Consider the following 20,416-nt stretch of genomic DNA (forward strand, 5'->3'; position numbering starts at 1 on the left):
TACTGTGTAAATTTGTGTTTGTAAGATCAAATAAAGTGGATGAAAAGACCCAACAAGTTGAGGAATGTGATTTACTATCGCATTGTTCTCCTTTAATTATTTAAATGCATAGAAGAAAGGATACCTTGTAATGTAGTTTGAACTGCAAGTGAAGATGGAAATTTCCTTTAATAAACCTGCTTTATCTGTTGCTCCTTCACACATACTTTACTATAAAAGTCATGTCTTCAGAAAATATAAGCCTATGTGCCTTTGTTCAAAGGCTTGTTTAGGTTAATCTAAACAGTTTAATTTACTCTGGGTAGGTGAGCAAACCTTACAGCTCAGGAAAGTAGAATAGCAACCTCTCTCCTCCCTGTGTACAGAAGCTTAAGCTAGAATAGCACAAACACAGATAGCCATTTGATAAACAATACAATCTTGAAATGAAAACAGGCTTGGCATGAACAGTAAAATTCTCTGCCACTTAAATTGCACGAAAACCCATATTTATAGAAAATGCATCTGGTCAGTGGAGGATTAAGTTTACATTTGGGCTGTTTTCAAAACAGACTCCATGTACAAATTTTTATGGCCATGCATACATGTATTTGTTCTTTGATTCAACTTCTTGATTGCATTAAATTATATTCCTTATGTAATAACAGCACCACTTGTTAGAATATGTTTTACATTTGTAGTTTTAAGCATTCTTTTAATAAGCAAAGAAACAAAATATATAAACCAATAATGACAAAACTACCCATTTCAAAAAATTCCGACCATAAAAGGTACTCAGACGTCTGTCATTACAATCCACCAATATCACTCAATACAAACAATCTCTGCAGAAGAGAAATCATTTGAACAATTCCACATTAAAGAAATCTGTTACTAATGAAGAGATTGCCAGTGGCAAACAACTTTACATCTAGTGTTTCATCTACAAATTCAGTGCCTGTTGCCCTTGAAGAATTAATTGCCTATATTACATTAAAAATTGGTAAACTGGTAATATTGCAATAAGAAATGACTAAAACTGACAAGTTCATAGCTGCTGGGCATCTCATGCAAAGGAGGACATACTTAGGAGTGTAGAACCCTTATCTGCCCTTAAAATGTAGATACTGCTGTCTTTACTTTGTCATTGTTGCCACTGCAAGACTCACCCAATTTTGGTACTTGTATTTCAATGGTATATGTACTTGAGTAAGTAGTGCTGTGCAACGGGGGCTAAGAAGTTTCTTTAGAGGTACTGGGTTTCGAGGTGTCATATTGGAATGATATTCATTTAGTTTCACATCATGCACTCATTTAGTTACAAGTCAGCCTGGTGACTCAGAAGTTTAATATGTTGGCCTTTAGATGTAGATCACAGATACATACTATCACAACATGGGCACCATACAACAGCTCTCTTTATATATATATATATATATATATATATATATATATATATATATATATGTGTGTGTGTGTGTGTGTGTGTGTGTGTGTGTGTGTGTGTGTGTGTGTGCATGTTTATTTGTTTTTTATGCCCATTTATATTTCTCAGTCATTTTTTGCAAAATGCTCTGCAGCTTTCATAGTTAATGTCATGGTAACAGAAACGGATGAAAACTGGGCTATAAATCCCTAGCTCTGCAACTTTCTATTTGCAGCACCTAAAATTTCATACCATTCACCAACCCACCATGGTCTACTCTTGGATTCTTTTTACCCCCCCGACACACACTTTTTAAAATTAACAAAATTAAACAACTGATTTATAGTCATTGTGTGTCTAATTAGATTCCTTTTAGTCACAAATGTTATCAGGTGGATATTAGGCAACACAGGCAGTCATGTTTCACTTTATAATTTTTATTTTTTTTATTTTATGTACGCTTTGGTTAAGAGGGTAGAGATCTCAGCATGACCAGTCATACACACACACACACACACACACACACACACACACACACACATTTTATTCTCCACCACACACATATACACACCCTTAGACAGATGCGAGAAAATCAGATTTAGTGGTCCATGAATAGAAGACAAAAGTAGCATTGATCGCTGAAATCGCTATACCAGTGATTACAGTGTCTTATGTACAGAGAAACACAAAGTCATTAAATATCAGGATTTGCAGGCAGAAACAAGAACAATGTGGAAGAAAAGATACCCAAACAGTTAGAATAGTAGTAGGAGCAACAGGTTTTATAAAAAAGAATCTACAATCGTATTTAGATATGTTACTGAAACATGTAACTCCATAAAAACTGCAGAAGGCGTCATTACTGAGAGCACTGCGGGTCCTGCAAAGAACACTTCTGGCTGACATCAAAGATTGAAACAATACTAATTTCATGAACTTATACTTTGACTTAGGAATGAGGTCCATTCTGTCATGGAATTAGAAACCCAAAAGATTTGGAGAAATTAAAAAAAGGAAGAAATGTCTTCCTTGTGAACATCTAAGAAATGTAGATGTCAGACTGGATGGGCTGACAAAGAGAGCTGACTAAGAGTTGCCAATACATTTCCACAGTTATTCATATGGCACAGCTACTTACTTATTTGTGTTTGTTTACTAAAGTACAGTGGCGATCATAAATGACAAATTTCAGACTAAGTCTGGCTGGTTCCAAAGATAAAAGACACAAAACAAGGATATAAAAGCAAAGCAAACTGCAGCAATGACACCAGATAACATGCTTTCAGATACTTTAGTAAACTCCAGAGGTCATGTTACTTAAGTCTTTCACTACAAAAACTGAAGATATTTACAAGTATAACATATTAGCCATGAGCAGGAGTGCATTATCACCTGGGTAGTATGGCTACTTCACACTGTCAAATGTATAACAATGTTGGAGACAAAAGCTCTTTTTTCCAGCCATCTTAACAGCCACCATAATCCTTGGAATGCAGTCTAAAGTACAATAATCCACTTATATGTAGAGCATCAAGGAACTGTAATGACTTGGTCACCTCCTTGTTCCATCTCAAGGAAAGAAAATGTCCTTATTTCTGTTAACCAATTACATCCCACTAAACATTAGTGGCTATTTTCATCATGAATGTCTGCTTTGCTCGCAACACTTACTTAGTCACACAGGTGCTTGTTCAAAGTCCAAGGGATGTGACTGCATTCCTTGGAACAATGATAACTTAAGTGAGAAATGAGGAACTCCATATTATTGCTGAGACGGTGGTATCTTCCATTATCTGCTCATCCTCAAGATACAGTGATCTCTGAGCTGTATGTCAGGGGTGTGTGGAGCAGTCTAACACTGAGCCCCACATTTGTTTTTAATACACTAGATTAAAAACTGGTTGAACAAATGAGTACACATTGTAATAGTAAACAGCAAATGGAAGCTGTACTTAAAATACAGTTGCAAGTGCTGTATCAAAATGAAAAGTTTTAGGACCAACCACGTAAGTGACAGTGCAGAAAGGCAAGAGGAAAATGTCTGCAAAATACACAAAGATGTACAGCAGCCATCATAAAAAAGGTATAGTGAACAGAATAAGAAGGGGCAACACAAGGTTACAGGAATGGGCAAATGTATAGCAATAAACTTGATATATACAATGTGGCAATACAAACTACCTGAATATCTGTAAGGTAAGACTATGTAAATGTGGAAAAACTGACACATGGGACCAGGAATGGCTACCACATGGGTGTAAACTGTGGACCACATCACTGATGTAAAATAAGATCAGTCATTTCAAGCCAAGCTATTAAAACTGTCACAAAATGATGACTTAGCCACCAATTTACTACTACTAAAAAAAATAATCTAGGTTTGGAGAATTATACCTGGAAATGTTCAATGAATATTTTAGTGATTATATGTATTACAAAATAAAATAAACTTCTAGGTACAGAATGATCAGTAAAGCAAACTGATGGTTTTACAAGTAGTAAATTTAACAAGAAATGCAGGCTATACTGAATGAACATGGTCAAGAACAACAAATTCCATGAAATCTTGTGTTTTTCCAGTACTCATAAATCTTAAACTCCAGACCTTTATGGTATTTTCTCAGAAGAATGGAAAATGAGTGCCCTTGCTTATAATATCTGCATCCACACACATGCTGCATGGGCTAGGATTAGTAATCTTTTTGACTTCATCTACTACATGCTTGGGTGTGACAAAGTTTCCATAAGATCTGTACCTTTTTGCACCCTCCACCTCCAACGCACCCACACATACACATGTGCGTGGTCACACTCACACACACACCTACTCTCTCACACAGCAACACACAGACACACACACACACACACACCTTCTCTTTCATACAGTAATTAACTAGTTTAAATTACACACAGTCCTACTCTACCCTCTCATACAACACAGACATGCACTTTTCTCTCTCATACAGAAACAAATGGAACCACTAAGTTTACATTACACACACACACACACACACACACACACACACACACACACACACACACACTGCTTTGAGACACATTTACAAATGCACTACATGCAATATTTTGTAAGTATATAATCATCACAGATAAAGTGATTTTGCTACAGACTTTCACCATATCAGCAACACATATGTGCACACATCTATTCTCATACATTAACACACACACACACTATCTCTCATGCAAACAAAACAGATAAATTTAAATTCCATACACATACATACATATATACACACACACACACACACACACACACACTTTTTCTCTCATATAGAAGCGAGCAGCTTAAATTACAAAAACACAAACACGCATACACTTACCTTCTTTTAAAGCAAATGGCTACACGCGGACACACGGACTTCGCGTAAAAGAACTGCTTGTTTAAATTACGTGCAGGCTTGAAGAATGTATTTACGTCCACGCTGGTGTCATGACGCATGTATGCTGATGTTTTTTTTTTTTTTTTTTTTTTTTTAGTCTCCGGGGCAACCTGCAGCTGTAAGTGGGAGGGCGCTCAACCCCTCTCACGCTATGCTTCAGGCTTCCTGAGCAGGGAGCCAACAAGAATGCAGATTTTATTAATTAAAATAAACACTTAAAAATAGCGCCCTTTCCAAGGCCGGCCTGTACGGCGCCCTAGGCGGTCGCCTAGTTCGCCTATGCCTAAGGCCGGCCATGGGTGCAAGTATGCTTTATCAGTTTCAAGGAGTAGGTTGTCACTTGTGTATGATATAACATCAAGTGTTAGTAGGTCTTTAGTGAGACCATTTATGAATAGAATAAAAAAGTAAAGAACCCCTGTGGTACTCCACTGATTGTTTGTGTCTTTCGGCTTTTCCCGGTTAGGGGTCGCCACAGCGGAACTCTGGTCCTCTAATGATTGGCAGTTGATTTTTACATACCGGCTTGCCAGGCCTGATGCACAACCTTCAATGAAGGTACGCCCATTCACGCATGTCTCCATGCAGAACACACTCTAGCTGAGAACCGAACCAGACAGCGTCTTACTGTGAGGTGACAATGCTACCGCAGCACCACCACTGCGGGTCACTGATGAGGTTCCTTTTATCAAATATGTATGATAAAAATTATGTATAAAAATTTATATGACCTATAGCTAAAATTATGGAAAAATGTATTCACAAACAACTTCTTAACCACCTCCTACACAATAACCTACTTGCTAACTGCCAACATGGATTCAGACCTTCACATAGTACTACTACAGCCTTACTCTCCTTTACCAACTCCATTAATTGTAACCGTAACAACTACATCCTATCATCTTCAGTCTTCATTGACTTATCTAAAGCCTTCAATATGGTTAACCATAAACTTCTTCTGCATATTCTTAAATCACTCTCACTTGATCCTCCTTCCTTAACTTGGTTTACATCTTACCTAGAAAACCGTCAGCAAGCAGTTCTCTGGAAAAATACTTTATCTAGTCTCCTCCCCATCTCATTGGGAGTTCCACAAGGCTCTATCCTGGGCCCCCTTTTATTTTCTATCTTTATAAATGACCTCCATCTAGCTATCTCAAACACTATCTGCATACAATATGCTGACAATTCTACTATTATCTGCTCTGCCAATACACAAACTGAACTACAGTCTATCACACAAAAAGCTTTTACTACTGTCGAGCAATGGTTCACTGATCTGCCTACTGCTCAACCCTAAAAAAGCCAAACTGCTATTATTCTCACCTTCCCATAGATCTACCCCTCTTAACTTTACTCTTACTTCCATTGACAACACCATTATTTTCCCAGAAACGACTACCAAACTACTAGGAATAACCATTGACATCAACCTCAGCTTTGATACGCATATCAACAATACTATCAAATTAGTTAATAAGAAAATAGGTTCCCTTTACAGAATCAAAGCCTTCCTTTCACCAGAAGCAAAGACAATCTTAGCCAGATCCCATCTAACCTCTTCTCTACTATATGCATCTGCCTTAGTCACTAACCTCTCCAAAAACAATATCAACAAACTAGCACAATCTTACCATAATATTGCTCGATTTGCAACAGGAACCCCATTTAAAACTCACCACTGCCTGAACCTAAGAGAACTAGGTTGGCTTGAACTCCCTAACCAACTCCTGTTTCAACAATTCCAAATAGCTCATACAATCCTATACCAACCAACTAAAACACCCATACTCACTAACCTCATTTCACCTTACAATAACCTGAAGCATCTACGTTCTTCCAACAAGCTACTGATAAATATTACCAAACCTAAAAATTCTGCTGGAGATTGCCTCTTTTCCAACTCTGTTGGAAAAATGTGGAATAAATTACCCTCTGACATCACATCTTTGTGCTCTCTCTCACTTTTTAAAAAACAAGTAAAAAATCATCTCAACAAACACTGGCTATGCTCCTGCACCAACCCAGGTTAACTCATTCCTTCCTCTTCTATCCTCTCTATCCTTACAGTAACTTTATATGTAAGCTTTCTGACAAAAAAAAAAAAAAATTTTTACATGATATTTTGTTTGCAATTTTTAAATTAATGTTCCCTACTTACTGCTTTTTTGTAGAATTGTATTTAACAATGTCTATGTTCTGTTTCCTTTATGTTTTTTTATATCTGTAATTTACCCTTGGAGCTTTTCTCCCCGGGCCTCTACTGAAAATGGACATATATCCAGCTAGACTAGCCCGGTCAACAAATGTAAAATAAAAATAAAAATAAAAATAAATCAAAGCACTGGTTACTGATATAAACTTGGGATACCCTATCTGCAAAGTAATGTTTAAATCAAGTAACAGTGATGCTTTCAAAGTTATAAACTTTGAGTTTGTTTTATATTTTATGATTAAAAGTCTCAGAGTCATGTTAATAAATATTCCTTGTGGAAGAAGTCAGTCGTTATGTTACAATAAATTCCCATGGTGGCAGACACCAATGCTGTTGAAGTGCTGAAGGAGGTCTGGAATCCATGTTAGCATGTTGAGATGATGTCCTGATTGTTAATGGCTTGGACTATTTGATTATATGAAAGCTTCCCTGAGATGTTTGTAATAGGCAGTGGTTGGAAATGGGTCTGTGGTCCTTCAAATCAGTGGGAGTGGGTATCTTAGGGAGAGGAATGATAAAAAAGTATTAAAAGGAAGGAGGTGCAATCACTGTTTTAATGAAGAGGCTAACAATCTAGATGAGAGGTTTGGCAATTTTATTATCTGCTTTTCTGTGGATAGTTGGTGAAATATACTGAATTTTAATGATGAAGGTAAGTGTTGAAGAAGCTTTCCGGTTTCCCTGACAGAGATTTTATGGGATGCAGTAGGTTGTAGCACATTCTGTCAAAGAATATAACTTAGGGGAGAAGTCATTATTTTCTGTGAGTTAGAGTTAGGAGAATGAAAGTTATTTGTTATGGTTTTAACTAATGAAGTCAAAAAGGATTAGTTACCTTAAGAAAAACTAGTGTTTGTATCAGGCATGCTGGTATCCCAATATTGAGTCAGACTGACAAGTGAAACTCCCTATTTATGGAACTTCAATGAGGACCACTGTTAGCGTGATCTCACATGCTACCTGTAGAAATATCTTAAAGCATCCATAACTGCATGAAACAGAAATAGAACTATGTAGTCTTACAATCAAATTCATGTGCATTGGTAGATTTTAGCCTTCTGAGCAGAAGGGGCACAAAATTCTCTTCTAGGTTTATGTGCCAGATGGCCATACACAAATAAACTGCTTAGTAAACTGCAGTCTGTAAAATGGTCCTGACAATCAGAATAAATTAAATCTGTGTGGATATGTTTAATGAAGCTGGTCTGCTTAACTGTGAACCAATAAAGATTAAATTAAATCCAAATGCTGTTCCATGTGATTTGATAACATCCAGTGGAGTGCCATTCCTTATGCTGTTTATAGCAGACACAGAGGTCAAACTAATGTAAGAACATGGTGTAGCATAAAGTGTAACTGACAAGTGTACTCCTGTTGTCTCAGTAACAAACAAAAGTGTCAGTGTATGAATAAGTGTTCATTTAAAGAAGTTCAGTGATACAGTAATCTGACAAAGGTTCATTCTAACCAGAGTAGAAGATATAGCAACCAAGCTAGTCAGGGCTAAAGTGTTTTCCACAGTTGGCAAAAAACACTAAAATAATTTATTCTATCTATCTATCTATCTATCTATCTATCTATCTATCTATCTATCTATCTATCTATCTATGTATCTATCTATCTATCTATTTATCTATCTATCTATCTATATATCACTTTTCAGGAGAGATTCAAGGTGCTATTTATACTAATAGGGTAAATATGGCCAGGGCATGACAGGACTTCCCCTAGTCTTTACTATACATAGGTGCCATGGAATCTTTTACATCCACCTGAGCTACCACCAACACAAGCAGATGGGACCTCAGTTTAACATCTCATCCAAAACATGAAATAGCAAAATGCTGATAACCTTCTTTACTCCTATGGGAAGCTTCTGTTTCAAGAGGGTGGCATTTGGTATCACCCGAGCACCTGAAATCTTTCAATGTAAATGAATGATTTGCTAAAAGGCATGGAGGTGCTCGTGTTATGGACGTCATACTAGCATTTAATCCAGACAAAGAGACACATCATTCAAAATTAGTGACAGTGTGTCGAACTATTACATGTTCAGAGTTAATCAGAACCAAGACAAATGCTGTTTTGGCAACTTTGGTATTTTGGTCACACCATTAATTGCTAGTGGTATCAAACTACTTGCAACCAGAGACAGAGTAATTGCCAAGTTACAGAATCCATCTTGTGCGAATGAAGACAAGCCCTGGGCATAGTTAACTTCTTGGGCAAGATTTTGGCAGCCCTGTCTACCATGCTACATCTATTGGCAGACTTACTAAAGAAAGATGTGCCCTAATCATGGGGAGATACTCAAGTCCAATCTTTCATGAGTAAAACAAATGCTAATAACAACTCCAGTGCTAGCCTGTGATGATGTTGATAAGCTGACAGCAGTGAGCGCTGATGCTAGTAACTATGGCTTAGGTGCAGCCTTACTTGAAATAAATGAACAAGTGTTCTCTTCTGCTGCATATTGCTCCAGAATACTAACCAATGCAGATCAAAAAAGGGTGCCTTGCAAGTTTATGGATATGTGAGAGATTATCCATTTACCTGTTAGGGTTAGAGACTTTCCATCTCCAAACTGGCTACAAGCCATTGGTTCCACTATTCAGTTCCTATGATTAGACAAAGCACCACCTAGATGTCAAAGGCAGATAATGAGTTTGAGAAGGTTCAATGCCAGACAACCCATGAGCCTGGAAAACTGTTATTCATGGCTGATACATTATACAGAAGTACTGTACATGGCCAAGGACTGTCAGGTACTTAGGCTCATAGGCGATTACTATGCTAACTGCCCTGAAGGGTCCTTCTAAGCCAAGCCAATAACATGAGGTCAGAATCAAACTCTGTACCTTGTGTCTATGAAGTGAAGATGTTAACTATTATGCCAAGCCCCCCCCCCCAACAGAGGTGCTGCATTGGCTGGGAATTGAACCCAGGCCTCTTCCATGGAAGGCAAGGATTTTACTACTGAACCACCAATGCAGATGTAAACAAGACTTAAGAAGATGTTGCTCCCCTTGTGGAGAGAATAACGACAAGATCAATGATTAACAAGTCACTAGAAAAAGTTAAAGTAAATTATCAAAAATGACCACATGCTACAAGCTGTTACCCAATATGTATGAGATGGATGGCCTAATCACTGGACAGAGGTAAGAACACTGCACATATAAGTATTATACAGTCTATATCCAACTGTCAGAACATGACAGACCATTACTGTAATAATACATAATACTAATACCAACATCACAACATGCTGAAGTGCTACGGCAAATACATGAGGGTCACCAAGATTACGAGTTATTCTGAATGAGCCAGAATGTCAGTGTGGTGGCCAAATATTAATCTAGACATCACAAAACTTGTGTCAAAGTGCCAGTTCTGCATTGTCCATAAACCATCTCAAAGAAGAGATCCATCGATACTGGCACCCTTACCACAAGTTCCCTGTCAAAAGATAGCAGCTGACCTGCGTGAGTTTGTAGACAGATGCTACTTAGTAGTGAAAGTGGGACTCTTCCTCTCATGACATCAGGATATTACATGCACTGACTGTCAGCAGCAAACAAATAATCATAAGATTCAAGACTAGGATCAGAAGCTACTGAGCATCTGTCAAACTACTTACAGACAATGGTACACAGATTGTTTAGACTGAATTTGTACAGTTTGCTATGATTTTACCCATAGTGCATCAAATCCTCACAATCCTCCATCAGTTGAAACCACGGAGTAAACAACTCAAACAGCCTACCGGATTTTAGGACACCCTGATCCTCACAAAGCTCTCATATCATATCACACATATCACTCTGTATCATAGGAGCAAGCCCATCTCAGCTTATGCTAACTAACATGCCAGTGTTAGAAGGTGAACACGGCCAAAAATATTCCATATGACTCAAAAAAACAAAATGGCTGAAACATTGTTATGACAAGCACTATTCTGCACAACTACTAACAATCCTTCAATCAGCTTATACAGTATTATTGAAGTTAAAGAGAGAGGAAAAGTGGAGCACAACAGCTGTTGCAGTATGCAAAACTGATAAACTGAGGTTGTACATTGTAAAAACATAGGATGGCACCATAATTAGATACAGTAACTATTTGAAATGTCAATACCCAGTACAGCAAGTCCCAAAACAAGGAGCGTGAATGGCCGAAAAAAACAGACTCACATATATTAAGTTCAATATAGCCATTTCTGGGAATATTGCCTTTTCTCAGAGGTACAGCAATCTCAGAGTTAGTATGTGTAAGTTTGGGGGACCTTGACCCCACATTGGAGCTTTCCCCTCCTGCAAAAAAGATGTTTGAAGGAGAAAAGAAGAACAATATTCAAGATTTGCTCCTCTCTTGCAGTTAAGGTCTTTTTTTTTTTTTTTTTGCTTGTTGGCACTTGGCATTTTGAATGCTGACATTTCAATAGGGAGCCATTAGATACAGTCAGGGTAATATTGATGAGCCTCGAGCTGAATGTCATGTTTGTTAAGAGTATACGTAAAGTGTTTGTGATAAGAATGACCATGCCCACATCTAGTTACATTGTTCCTGTTTCCTCAAAAGATTCTACGTGTCTTAGACAATGGTGGAAGGTCAAAATCCACAATATGTGATGCATACCTCTCAACTGTCCCTAATATTCAGGGATGTCCCTGATTTTGACTCAAATTTTAGCTCTGTCCCTCTGAATCCCTCCTAAAACTAGTGACTTTGGGCAGAAAGGTGCTGAATTACACTTAATGAATAATGACAATTATTAAGAGTTATACACTTTTTTTACTTCAGAAAAGGTGTATTAATTCATATGCTCTGATTCTCTCAATGTTTCAACTTAATAGCACTAATATTTTAAAAGTATCCCTGATTGTCCCTGATTTTTTCTTGACTTTTCCCTGATTCTGTTCAAATTTGTCCCTGATTGGTTGAGAGGTCTGATGTGATGACAGACCATGTGCTCTCCAACTGAATGTGATGATTCCACATCATTTTGATACTGTTGTTGAAAATTACCCTAAATATAATACTGTTTGTTAGAACCATTTTCTTCCACAGGTTCCAGTTCCAGGTTCAGTATTGTTTGAGTGACATAGAGTAAAAGTGAAGTCAAACTGTGATAACTTACAAAGACTGTAACTGAGTAATATGGGCAGACAATTGACTCAAACAGTTCTTTGTGGGGAAAATGTTTTGCTTAAGTAATACCCCACTCATGTGTTGCAGTTTTATGAATAATCATAACATAGCATCAGTAGAAATGTTTAGAGCACTGCAGCTTTTTATCACTCAGGAAGGTTAAATATGTGTACTGGTAGGATTATTTCAGCTTATTGAATATACTTGCCTTGCTTGTTCACAAATCTGTGCTTTGCAATTTCAGAGAGAGTGGTTGCTGTCTCTTTACAGGGGAGATGTGATGCTAAGTGCTAACATAACTACTATGGACCTGTTTATATTGTGAATATGTATTATACCACTGTCATGTTAAGGCAAATGTATAACCTTGCTATTTACAAATATTGTATCCCATAACATATGGTGTCCAGTGCCAGTTGTCCGTGTATTCATAATGAGTGAACTGTTAGCATCAGTTTGTACTGACTAAAAGTTATTATTTTTATTGAAATGATGCATCCAGATGTTATTCACACTGCTAATCAACACAACTATGCAAGGTCATTATGGTGACCAGGTAAGTACACTGGCCCATGGACCCTTTTCAGGCACAGCAGTGGGGTTAAATTAGAATGCAGAACAGAAGGGCAGATAACAGGAACAGTAAGCTTGAGATTCCATATACAATAATCAACAGAGAGTATAGAAACACAGGGTAATAATGTAAACGTAGGCAGCAAACATTCAAAAATAGGTTTTCTTTAATATACGGTTGCCACCTTTTCAGATGCCCAAACTGGTATATATTTACAGAAATGTGACATTTTGCAAGATAAATTGTACCAACAACCAGTTTCAAGACCCAAACTTCATTTTTTTCTGAAATAAAAGCTCACTTTTACAGAAAGTAGTTTCTATTGCTTTGTATAATATTAATTTGTTTTGCATACAGAATAATAGTTTTATGCAACTGTTACAGGAAATGTAAGAAATATTTTTGTCCTATCTCACACATTTGCCTTTTTTTCCACTGGACATAAGGATTAAAGAGTGACAGGTGACAACCCTACTTAAAGATGATTACTCAATAACTATATTGTTAGCACTGACAAAATATAACTCTATTTACAAATATACCCTTCAGTTTTGACCTTATTGCTCAGACAAAAATAAAAAAATGTCAAACCTCATTCGAGATAGGGTAGATTATCTAATAATCAGCCAGGATCAAGAAAGCAGGTATACTTGTTTGATTGACACAAGTACTTTGTAACTGAGTCCTAAAGTTTTTGAAAAGTGTTGTTTTCCTTGTTTTCCCTGAAAGCTGGAGATATTTTTAGAAGGATTTCTCTGCAGTAGCTAGAGAAAATAAAGGTCTGTGAAAAACAGTGCCATTGACATTACTTGTAGAGGTTACAGAATTACTGCTTTTTACATTTGTAAAATAGATTGTGGTACTGTTCAAAAAATAAATTCTGCTGATTAAAGTGATGCTAGACTGACATCATGATGCTCCATTTGATTAAAAGTCCTCATATGATTCATTGAGATGGGCGTGGCATGTTTGGTAATATATTACAGAGTTGAAATTTGAGACCCAACAAAAAAATTAGAACTGCTGGTATCACTATAACTGCATAAATTACCAGAATATAAAGGTTACTATCCAACAAAAATGAGACGACCTAAAAATAAAGTAGTAACCAAAGTAAAGCAGTTTATATAAATGTAATAAAAATTCCTTTATTCCCATACCAGCAGTACAACAACATAACAATAAGTGCTTTCATCTTACAAAGATTTCATCAAGCTGTTACAAACATTAAATAAATGTGTGCTTTGTTAGTGCTGACAGGAAATGTATGAAGTTCCCAGCCTCATTGCGCACGACCGTTAGGAACTTGTTAATGATGCAAGAGGCAGGGACATTGCTACTGTGTCAAACATATGCCAATGGAAAGTCCCAGAATCTAGCATTCCCAGCAGTATACTTTGATTTTAATGGGGAATAGGGTTACCCCTCTGGATGCCTGAACTTATTAATGTTGCATACAGGTCACACACACTTGCTGTCTGTCTAGGCCGCACACAGCTAATATCTATTGTCTGTCTTGGTGCATATAAAAATGTCCTATTTAGAGGGTCAGGCAAGAGCCCCTGACAACTCCTAGTAAGTTGTCTCCTTACTGCAGGCCATGTAATAGTTGTTCTGAGCTGTTCTAGCATCACTACATTTGATTGCAGGGGAATAGTTGGCATAAAAGAACTTATACCCATTTCTTGCTTCTTTGCTTGTCAGTCACACACTGGCTGAGAACAGTGTGTTCCTTCAGTTTATTCTTCTGCCTTATATATGCATTGTAAGGAGACATGATTTTATCGAGTCACCCACAGTCTGCAGTAGCTAGAAACTGGTACTTTCATTCACGGCATTCTTCATCTGTGGCTGTACTTTTGGAATTACTTATTTGCTCTGAGTTTGCAAAGTCAGCACTGCAAGCTGCTTATGGTGTAAATTGTTTTGGAAGCTGGCCTTAGAGGAAAATAATGTTCCAGAATGCAGCACGAGCCTTTTGATGGGAACGAATTATAAACTAAGAATGCAGCAGTGAAACTACAAACAAATAGATGGCTGGATTTCTGCTGTCTAACTAGACCACTTTGGATAAAGATATTATTCAAGTTCCTCAAAAGAGCTGTTCCACTCAAGCAAGTAATTAGTCCTAAGGAACGCAATTAGACAAAAATTGCCTTAGCTTCTGATCCAGTAAGAGGTCAAAAGTCTAATATGAGCTACAGAAACGTGTCCATACTCTTCAGTGTTATAAACAGACAATGTTACTGCCGCATTGTCTTCTGAGAAATCTGCCTGCTTGGGAAGCAGTACAAGCCAGTAGGAGGGCTGATTACTGCATGGTTAGCAGCTGTAAGGGGGCCTCTCAACTATCCAGATTTTTGCAGAATGTCCAGATTTTTGCCCCAGATTTTTGGCCTGTTCCTCAGAAAATATTGGTTTACTGCCAAATCACTGACAAATCATTGAGGATTGAAGCCAGAAAATACTGGCAGACATTTAAATTACAGACTTCATACTCTTCAGAAAAATCATGCCAATGCAAAATATGTTATTCTATCAAATTTCTAAGTTTGTAAGAGCAATAATTAAAAAGTTCCCCTATTTTTGGGCCTTTGTCCCCCATTACAACTGACTTTGTCCAGGTTTCTTGGTCTTAGAGGTGCAGAGGTAGGGATATTTCACTACCCAAATAAAAGGAATCCTAGTACCATAAAAAATATATTAGTTTTGGAAAGTACCATTTTTAGCTATGTTGTAATGCACCCATTCATGGGAAATGAGAAAAAAATGGTGTATTTACTTATGCATCTGACTACAAAGATTCTCATTTGGATATAAAATCCATATTGAATGTATGATCATCTATGCATAATTTCAGCATGAAGAGTTTAGGAATACAAAAAGACAGCGAAACTTGCAGATGTTCTCCTTTTCCAAAACTTTATTTCGTAAGCGCTTTCGTAAGGACTAGTATCCAAACTTCCTCAGACAAAGTTACACAAGCAGTCAATGACTTATATACTTATACAATTAATAAATAAAACAATAAAGCAATTATATAAAAAAAAAACAATTGAATAATTAAATAAACAACTCAATTCCTTTCCTCCTATGGAAAACTATTTACTTTGTATTTCCATATATAATTCATGATTTTATTACTAAATAACTAGACACTAAATTAGTGCCTTGAATTAATATAAAATACAAATGTATTAAGTAGAAAAAAATATATATATAAAAACATTTGTGGTATAATTAAATAAATGAAATACCTGGGGCTATGTTTTTTGTGTTAACCCCCCCCCCACACACACACACACACACACACACACACACACACACACAGACACACACACACACACACACACACACACACACACACTCTACCTATCTACATGTTTAAGTTTCAAAATGCATTTAATGGAAGCATATTCATTAAGGCCAGGGTGTGTGTGTGCAAAAGTTCTAATTTGCCACAACAATTCCTTTTCTTCTAACCTTAATGCCCATGGCCCACTTCTTTTGTTATATAGTTCCTGGTGCACAATGGCAAACAAACATTTGTGAGTGGGATGTTGCAATGTGTGCCTAGCCAAAGCATTTGTGGTGGTACCTTTACTTATATGATAAGTATGCTCATATATCTGTTGGCGCACTGTCCTTTCTGTCTTTCCTGTATAAAAGGATTGGCATTGTTGGCATATAGCAGCATAAACAATGCCCTTTGACTCACAATTAAATTTACCTAATATGTTGTATTCAACATCTCTAATGGTTATTTTACTGCTCACATGAATATGCTGACACTGATGGCAGTGACCACATTTGTCCACACCCATGTTCGTTTTTGTAATTCTACTTGGAAGTTCTAAGATGTCCTTAAAATTTTGGCCACGCCGATAAATAATGTGTGGCAATTTTTCAAACTTTTTGTTGATGTGTGTATCTTCTGCCAGCAGTGCTCAATTCTTATAGATAATATTTGAAACAATTTTTGCATCCTTTGAAAAAGTTGTGATAAGTGTGGGACCACCCATGTCTAATATGCCTTTAGTATGGGAATTTGTTTGTCCTTATGAAAGCACTTAGAGAATAAAGTTTTGGAAAAGGAGAACATCTGCAAGTTTTGCTGTCTTTTTGTGTTCACGAGTACTAGTTGGTTGTGTTGTTAAACAGAAAAAGCACCAAGATCCAGGGACTGTGTCACAAACAGTTTAATAGCAACCACGGACAATGCACAGTAATGCTGAAATATTCCCCAACACGTTTTCATCCTTAACTTCATCAGATAAAATCACATAAGTGAACTCATCTTATATATAACAAATATTCAATAAAAAAAAAATCCAAAAAAAAACAAAAAACAGATCCATTCAAACAATTAAGAAAGTTTTAAAACAATACAAGCACCACTCTGATGAAATATTATGTGTAAAATATGTACAAAGTTTTATAATTAATAACCTCTTGATATTTAATATGCCATAAAACTAAATTTATATACTCATATTATAGCTTGGCTGACCTCAATTTTAAAACTGGAACAAGAGAAATCATTTCATTTAAACCAGGTGTTCTATTGGCTTCTAGTATAATTTGCCAATAAAGTTCTCTATATTCCAGCAGTGTTTCCCAGTTCCCACCTCTAGGATCTACTAAAACAGTTTCAAGAACAAAGAATTTAAATGTGGCAGATTTACATACATTAGTATGTTTATATAATGCATTAGTTTCTCTTTTTGTTCTAATGTCATAAAGATGCTCGTAAATTCTTTGCTTGAGCATTCTTTCACTTTTCCCAACATAAAATGAGTCACATTTTGTGCAGGTAGCTAAGTATATAATACCCTTTGTGTTACAATTAACAAAAGAACCTAAAATTAATTTCTTATGTCTACTTGGTAAATATATTGACTCTCCAATAATGAGATGTGTACAGTAACTACACCTTCCACATTTAAACAATCCTACCTTTCTCCTAGTAACATTTTCAAATATTCTGTCATGTGTACCCTTCTCCATTATGTTCTTGATATTGGTACCTCTCCTATAAATAAATTTTAGTTCATTATCAAAAATGTAGTTTAAGTCAGATAGTCTAGCAAAGTTTTTCCATTCTTTATCAATAACTTTTTTAACTAATCCTGATTGTCCATCATAAGTTGTGATAATACCTGTTTCATACTTAGTGCCACTATTTTCATTGTTTGCCTCAAAATTTGTACAGGTTTCACCTTTACCTAAAATAGGTGCAAACTTACCTCCTCTTTCATTGGACACCTCATTACATAACTGGTCAAACAGTTCACCAGGATAGCCTCTATTTAAAAATAAGCTTTTCAAATTTCTGCATTCCATATTGAAAGTGCTATCATCTGAAGTCATTCTACTAAGGCAAACTAATTGACCTTTCAACACACTTTTCTTTTGATAACTTGGATGTGAACTGGTAAAATGTAGATATGAGTTCGAGAAAGTATCTTTTCTATAAATTTTCGACTCAAAACCATCTTTGGTCTTAATAATATTTACATCCAAATAATTTAACATTTGATTATCTAATTTGTACGTAAATTTTAAAGAATCAGTTGTACCATTCAAGAATTCAATAAATAAAATAAAATCAACCTCATTGCCTTTCCATAAAAAACATAAATCATCTAAAAACCTTCCATAAAAGCTCCAAAATTTACTAAAAGCAGAAGTTGTTAAATATGTATTTTCCCAATGTGACATAATAATATTGGCATAAGTAGGAGCACAATGTGCCCCCATAGCAACTCCCTTGATTTGTTTGAAATATTCCCCTTCAAAAAATATAAAATTATTTTTTAATACTTCCTCCATTAGAACCAAAACTGTTCTAAAGTCATTGTGTGTGATTCCTGTAAATCCTATTAATACTTCTTCGAACCACTCAAGGCCTATATCATGGGGAATGCTAGTAAATAAATCAACCACATCTAAGGTAGCAAATGCCAAATCTTCGGAAAAAAAGCTTTTATCCAATTTTCTCAGAAAGTCCCAGGAATCCTGTAATATATATGTACTATTCTTAAGTACCTTCTTCACCTTTGTATCAACAAACTTAGCTAATGGAGCTGTAATAGAACCTTCAGCGGATACTATTGGTCTTAAAGGTGGATCTGCAATATTCTTATGCACCTTGGGTATGCCAAAAATGGAGGGAACTTTTGGTTTTTCAACATGCAAAAAATGATATGCCTCTAAATCAATCAACCCATCTATTAATAAGTCATTCAATAACACATTTATTTTTTTATATGCCACATTTACTTCATTGATAGATACCCTTGTATATTTGGTGGAATCACTTAAAATCTCTTGCATTTTGCCCTCATATGTTATGTGATCCATAAGCACCACACCCCCACCTTTGTCGGGTTTCATAACCCTTAAGTTCCTGTTTTTACTAACTAATTTTAGTGTTTCTTGCTCCACCAAAGATAAATTTGACTGTACCTTGTGTCTCAATAATGACTTCCTTAATTCATTCTCCAAAACTAACTCAAAGTTTTTTAACTGTGGGTGAAGCGGTGGGTTGAAGATGCTCTTACGAACTAACTTGTCTTCACAAACTGTCCTCTTAATTCCATTAAAAAATATTTCCAAGTTCTTTTTTCCAAAAAATAACTTAATATCCACTAAAAGTTTAAAAATATTAGTTCTTTGCTTGGGTATAAATCCGAAACCTTTTGAAAATAAATCAAAGAAAGGTTTAGTCACAGTGATACTAGAATAATTAAAAATGTTAAAATCATTTAATGTCCACTTACATCCATCATTGACTATAACATCATTTAATTTTTCCACCTCATTTGTTTCCTTCCCTGGGGCCCCCATTCCCTCACTTGATAGTTTTTTGAACTATAATCTATTGGATCTTTGTGCATCAGTCTCTCATTAATTAATAAATTAATATTAGGTTCTTTTGTTAATTGTAACACAAAGGGTATTATATACTTAGCCACCTGCACAAAATGTGACTCATTTTATGTTGGGAAAAGTGAAAGAATGCTCAAGCAAAGAATTTACGAGCATCGTTATGACATTAGGACAAAAAGAGAAAATAATGCATTATATAAACATACTAATATATGTAAATCTGCCACATTTAAATTCTTTGTTCTTGAAACTGTTTTAGTAGATCCTAGAGGTGGGAACTGGGAAACACTGCTGGAATATAGAGAACTTTATTGGCAAATTATACTAGAAGCCAATAGAACACCTGGTTTAAATGAAATGATTTCTCTTGTTCCAGTTTTAAAATTGAGGTCAGCCAAGCTATAATATGAGTATATAAATTTAGTTTTATGGCATATTAAATATCAAGAGGTTATTAATTATAAAACTTTGTACATATTTTACACATAATATTTCATCACAGTGGTGCTTGTATTGTTTTAAAACTTTCTTAATTGTTTGATTGGATCTGTTTTTTTTTTTTTTTATTGGATGTTTTTTATTGAATATTTGTTATATATAAGATGAGTTCACTTATGTGATTTTATCTGATGAAGTTAAGGACGAAAACGTGTTGGGGAATATTTCAGCATTACTGTGCATTGTTCGTGGTTGCTATTAAACTTTTTGTGACACAGTCCCTGGATCTTGGTGCTTTTTCTGTTTACCAGTGACTTTTGCACCTTCCATTTTTTCTT

General features: G+C 35.9%; 1 non-coding gene across 1 annotated transcript; it reads right to left on the reverse strand.

Moving 5' to 3' along the window:
* Positions 1-9,944: 9,944 nt before the first annotated feature.
* TRNAG-UCC lies at positions 9,945-10,015 on the reverse strand. The gene has a single exon. It is a non-coding gene; the product is annotated as a tRNA-Gly (tRNA).
* Between the last annotated feature and the right edge of the window lie 10,401 nt (positions 10,016-20,416).

The sequence above is a fragment of the Protopterus annectens genome, chromosome 1.part0, assembly GCF_019279795.1.
Source record: "Protopterus annectens isolate FY-2018-M chromosome 1.part0, PAN1.0, whole genome shotgun sequence".
Lineage (NCBI taxonomy): Eukaryota > Metazoa > Chordata > Ceratodontiformes > Protopteridae > Protopterus > Protopterus annectens.